The sequence below is a fragment of the Pistacia vera genome, unplaced genomic scaffold (genome assembly GCF_008641045.1).
Source record: "Pistacia vera cultivar Batoury unplaced genomic scaffold, PisVer_v2 Contig1006, whole genome shotgun sequence".
In the NCBI taxonomy this organism is placed as follows: Eukaryota; Viridiplantae; Streptophyta; class Magnoliopsida; order Sapindales; family Anacardiaceae; genus Pistacia; species Pistacia vera.
The window spans coordinates 330140-336370 of NW_022195035.1; positions in this window are offsets into that span (position 1 = coordinate 330140).

A 6231-nucleotide genomic window follows, 5' to 3' on the forward strand; every position below is an offset into this window, starting at 1 on the left:
GTTTTCCTACATAAAATAGTGCTGCTTGCTTAACTTAATTATTTCTTCACCGATCGAATTTCATAAAGATTCAGGTCCTGGCTGCCTTCACTAAGAGTTTGATGTATATATTTTTAAATTTTTTCTAAACTTAAATGTGTATGCAGCTTAGAGTTCAAATGGGAAATTAAATTTATGTTAATGATTTCGGAGACACAGACAATATTTGAGTCCTTGAAAGGTGATGCTTTTTTGTTTAAAAATAAGATAAAATCGTAAAAGCTGATGGGATGATGATCGTTAAAAGCTGGCTATTATACAGCCATGAAACTAAGAAATAGATATAATATCTTTAGAATAATTTTATGGAGCCTTTTAAAGCTCTGAGCTTTGTTTTGATGTAATTTCTCTCTTCTTATTGTCTTTGTAAGGGTATTAATTAGTTTAATAATTTCTTATTTGTGTTATCACTATGTATATATATTATAGGCCGGATGACTTCCACCTATCTGAACTTTGACATAAAGACAGATTGATACCCAAAAGGTTTAGAAATGACAAACAAATATTTTCTGTCATATTCTGTTAGGGATTTTTGTCTGTTAAAACAGTATAGTAATTTCATTCTCACCCCAAGCCCGTTTGCACAGCCCTCTTGCATCATCGATCGATTTTTTTGACTAGATTTAACATTTTTCTGGGAAGTTCAGTGATAAACAGTAGCACTGACCCTTACTAGCGCGTGTTGGGAATAGAGATCAGTAGGTATTCTAGTCTTTTCACCATTTTTGTCTTTTAGCAGATGGAAATTCCTAACATAATACGACGGAAAGTGGGTATTTGTCATTTTCAAACCTTTTGGATACCACTTTGTCTTTATAGCAAACTTTGGGTATGTGTACGTCGTTCCCCCTGTATTATATGAGTAAAAGGGTATATATTGTAAAGAAATAATTAAATTGGTAAAGAGAATAGGATGGTGTTAATTAATTCATTTGAGTCGTGTAATATGAGAAAATGATATATTTGAAAAACAAAAAAGAAATGAATCAGGTATGTTTTCATATAATAATCATTTAATTTAAAAATGAAAAACTAATTAATTGTCAAATATATATGCTTTAAATATTCATTCTATTTTGTAAGGCTAAGATTAAACCCCCATTCAGTTGGGGCAGATTGATTGAACGACGATTATTTGTTTGTAGAGTAAATGACATGTTCCCACCCAAGGTTTAGCTAAAATGCAAGTTGTCACCCCTGGTTTCATAAACTCCATATTCCCACCCTTAAATTTACATTGTTAACGAAGGTTAGATGCTGATACAGATTCAAAGGGAGTTATTACCAAACTACCCTCCCACTTATATTACGATTTCAAACTTCATCCCAAACCAACCAGAACAGGTTGCTCTGTTCTCTGTCACCCCGCTAGTTCCCTCCTTTTTTTCTTGTTCTTCCCGTCCCCAAGAAAATTCTCTCTCCTCAAAGAAAACATAAAAATGATTGAGACCAGACCTTCTTCATCTCCCCGGCGTCTGGTACCTACCGCTGACCACACTCCCCGTTGCCAACCACTGTTGCCGATTTCGCAATTGACTGGATTTTTTTGGGTTGTTGATGGATGTCGGAGTTTGATTGATTTTACTGTTTGGGTTGTGATTTTAATTTATTATTGGAGTGTTTGTTGTGTTGATTTAGTTTTTGGAGTGAGAAGGCCCAACGGACGCCAGTTGCACGTGACCCACCACGTGCTCGACTTTTTTCCCTAACCAACTCCCTGTTGCCCAACCACGCAAACCACCCAGCTCGCGAGCTGGGTGGTTTGCGTGGTTGGGCAACAGGGAGTTGGTTAGCGTGTTATTTTGTTTAATTGCATGACGATGATTATTTGTTTGTACGAGTCAATGAAAGATCTAGTAATCCATCAACTAGTTCTTCTTGTCGGCGTGTTATTTTGTTTTTATTGCATTCAAATGAATATGAGTCATTATCTTCTTAAATTGTAAAACAAAATAACCCATAAAAATATTTAATAAAACAGGTTCACTTTTGTTAAGTCTTCAAATGTATAACTAACATAAGGTAGGCTTCTTTCAATCCACAGTTGGAACAAACCAACCCTGCGTCCTCATGTCATTTTGTTGATAATAAAAATGGTTCAGAAATGGACTCATACTATGATTTAAAGAAAGAAAAAAAAAATCACTGTCATGCTGTATTTACGTTAACTGTAATGACACGTACAAGGCGGTTTGTGAACGATAACCGCTCCATGAGCTTAAATGGCGTATATATGATCAAATTTCACTTCACTATCATGTGGACATCCATGTTATAATCACCAGGACGCTTCAGTGATATTTAATTTTTAAGGTCAATTTGAACAGCATCTTTTAAGATTAATTTGGTTGGATAGAGTTAAAATTTTAGCCCTATAAAAATCACCATGATGAGCTCTTCTCTTACACGCACACTAAAAGTAAAAGCCTATGTTTGACGAGTAGCCATGGAGGTGAGCTCAAAAGAGGCAACAGTAACAGACACCACGAAAAGATTCGAACTCCCCTCAAAAACACTGAATTATATCCACTTTCCCCGAGATAAATCCTCTGTAGATCTAATTTTCACAGACAGGTCAGGACAACTATATACATTTTCTTGCCGTAAAAGGCGGAGAGGACGTTATCCTAAGCCTGCTTTAACAAGGGGATGGCTCGATTTCGTTCGATCAAAAGGCATTGGAGTTGGTGATAGAGTAACCTTCCGCAAGCTTGATGGAGGTAAACTCGGAATTGAGGTGAAGAAGAAAACTGAAATAAAGGTATTTGGTGAGCATCTATCTGTGTGGGTTGATGATGAAGATGCTCATCTATACGGTGTTGCCTGAAAATACTTAGTATGTTGACTGTTATATTGTCAGTCAAAAAGCATTGGGATTTGAGATCTTCTGCTCGTCTGTTGTTAGTGTCAGTATCTGAGCTTCAATTCTGGAAACTATGGAGCCTGATCCTAGTACTGTTTTGCACTTTGTTGTAAGCTATCAGTTCAATATATCATGTTTATGAAATCTGTCGCAAAATTTTATGTATGATTGGGAGCCGGCAGCTTCAATCTAAATGCGGGTTACTTCTTTTCGTGTCGCTAATCATATTTTATGTCAGTTTGATTTTCTTTTTTTGTCTCCAAGTCACAATAGTATCATAAAACAAAAACTTTTGTTTTAATTTACGTCAACATATTTTAATTAATTTTACGAAGCACCTGCAAACAAAGAAAGACCGGTTCCTGCCGTCAAGCTGGAGTTGCTGATGGGAATGTACATCTGGAATCTTTTAATTTTAATACATTCTACTTTTGTCTTACTGGATATTCTTGTCAAGCAAAGATAATGCCCACGCAAGTCATGTGAGCTAAAAACTTAGGAATGTGTTAAATTTTAAATGAAAAAATATATTCATAAAATTTAAAAGAACTTGATAATATAATATAAAACAAATAAACCCAATATCAAGAAATGGTAACTAAATTGCAATTATAGTATAATTTCTATTGCCATTAAGTTTTCAGTATTAAAATAAATAATAGAGGAGTAATATCATAAATAGTCATTAACTCATCATGTTATAAATTATAACGGTGCACTGACGACTCACCAATAGTCGAGAAATTTATGTTATTTTTGAAATCTTATAGAAAATCTGTTATTTAATTAAACCTCTCAACAATATAATATTTTTAATAAAACTAAACATTCTTAGTTTAATTCCTAATAAGAAGTTGTTACTAGAAAGAAGTGAAAATGATGATAAACCAGATATGGATGCAAGTAATTCCACTACTTTTATAATTTTACAATTAGCATCACATCCTCAAATAATAAATAATACTTAATAATATTAAATACTATGGCAGCATCGCATATTACATATGCTGCCGGCAACCTAACATTTTGCTTGACAAAGTAATTTTTTTTTTTCTTGGCAGTGAATATGTAGCCTATGATAGGACTGCTGAATGATATTCCCAATTGATGTTAACATCTCATTCTATCATAAATTTATACATTTAAATGGGAAAATTTTCTAAGCTTCCCAAACTATAGTGAAATTGAATTTACCACTTTGTTTTCCAGAATAGTTGTAAGTTATATTTGGTTTGTTTATTCTTTTCTTTTCTTTTTCTTCAAAGTTTGTTGATGGCTTAATCGGTTTGATAAAAATATGTTTACAAAGCACTTAAATTAAGCACATATATGTAACAAAGAAAGAATTATGTTTGTATATGATATCTTCGCATGAATTGTTTTATCTTTGCAATCTCATTTTTTTCTTTTTCTTTTTTTAATATGAAACACCAGAGAAGAAGAAAAAAAGCCATTAACACCAGGAAGTAGTTTTAATATGCAAGAATTATGTTTGTATATGATGGCTGTTGATGTTTCTCACTTTCTCTTTAACAGTATACCATTTCTTTTAAACACTTTGGAGAATTTGTAGCAGTGGCGTCAGCATGATTTTAACAAAAATATATAGTGTTTTTTAAGATTTAAGTTGCCCAATTAATGCATGGTTAATTCCCTGTCCCTGATGAATCAAGCAGAATTAATTTATCGAAATAATAGGTGTGGATGAAGAAGATGAAAGCGTGCATGAATGATGAATCAATATTTTATAAAGTATAAAATATCGACAAATTATCTTTGTGGATGTTGGTACCATAAATTTTGATATTATAAGTTTGTTTTGTCTGTTGGAGCCTACTCATTATTTGAACCTCGTACACCGGTCGGTTGTCAAAGAATACGGACAAGATACAATAGCGCCCAAGAGTTTCGAAATTACCAAATATGCTCCAAAATTTGACCATGTTATCCAAATCATGCTCCCACCCAAGGTTTGGCGAAACGACACTTTTTCACTCATCAAATTTCAAAATGATACTTTTCCATCTTTCATTAGATTCTGTTATACTTTCCGTTAATATTTTACTGAAAATATGAAAATACCCTTAAATATTTTATTTTATAAATTTTTTATTATTTTTTAATTAGCCAAAAAGTCAAATATTAAAAATTCAAAAAAAAAAATAGTTAACCTCACCTAAAAAGTTAGGAGTAATACTATAAAATTATTTAAAGTTAAATAATCTTAATACTGTATTTATTTATAATGTCATTAATATCACATCACTATTATTTATAATGTTTTTCATTTTTACTGATTAACATAAAAAATCAATATTCCTAATTAATTAAATAAATAAAGAAAAAAAATGTATCTTTATACTTGACTAATAAATAATCGAATAAAAACTTTAAATTAATTAATTTTAATTTATAATAAACTAATTAAGAAATAAACTATTTAAGGGTTTTTTCGTTTTTTCAGTCAAATATTAACTGAAAACACTAACCGAACCTAACAAAAGGTGGGAAAGTGTCATTTTGAAACTTGATGGATGGGAAAGTATTATTTCATCAAACCTTGGGTGGGAAAATGTCGTTCTCCCTATTATAATATCTTGACCGTTTGTTTAATAAAATTCCATGGACCATTGGGAATGAATAGGTCCGACACATATTCTTTGTAATATGCAACAATATTACCATTAAAGTGGATATAAATGGCTTAATTAATTTATAAACAATTAACAATTAAAAAAATTAACAATAGTAAAATAGGCACTTGTACTAAAAGAATCTGAAGCATTTGAAAAAGGTGTTAAAAATAAGACTATAACATATCAGGGAAATATAATGCTAGAATATTGCAAGAATACTGCTACAACATCAGACTAAATTATTCAAGAAGATAGCTTTTCCAGAGTATTCGAAGTGCAAGAGCATTATTTAAAATCAATAACCATTATTGAAAATTAATGTTAAAATGTCATATTAACAGAATTGATGTCAATTCAAGCCGAATGGATTAACGTGTTCCAAATATAGGACAGCGTCCGCGTTAAATACAAGCAAAAGCAACATTACCACAATTTTAAAAAAATTAGGTTAATATAAATGTAGATTTATTTACATTTTTCCACCCAAGCTTTGTTGGATAATTTTAATAAATTGAATAAAATAAATAGAATAAAAGTGGTCGTATAAGTTAAGGAGTTAAAAGATGAAAAGTTAGTAGATTAGTGGAGGAGATTTTAGAGTTAGAAAGTGAAAAAGTGGTGGAATTCAATGTTTTGTCCATCTTGAGTAGTATAAAAATGTATTATTCCTCTCATTTGAAACACATTAAA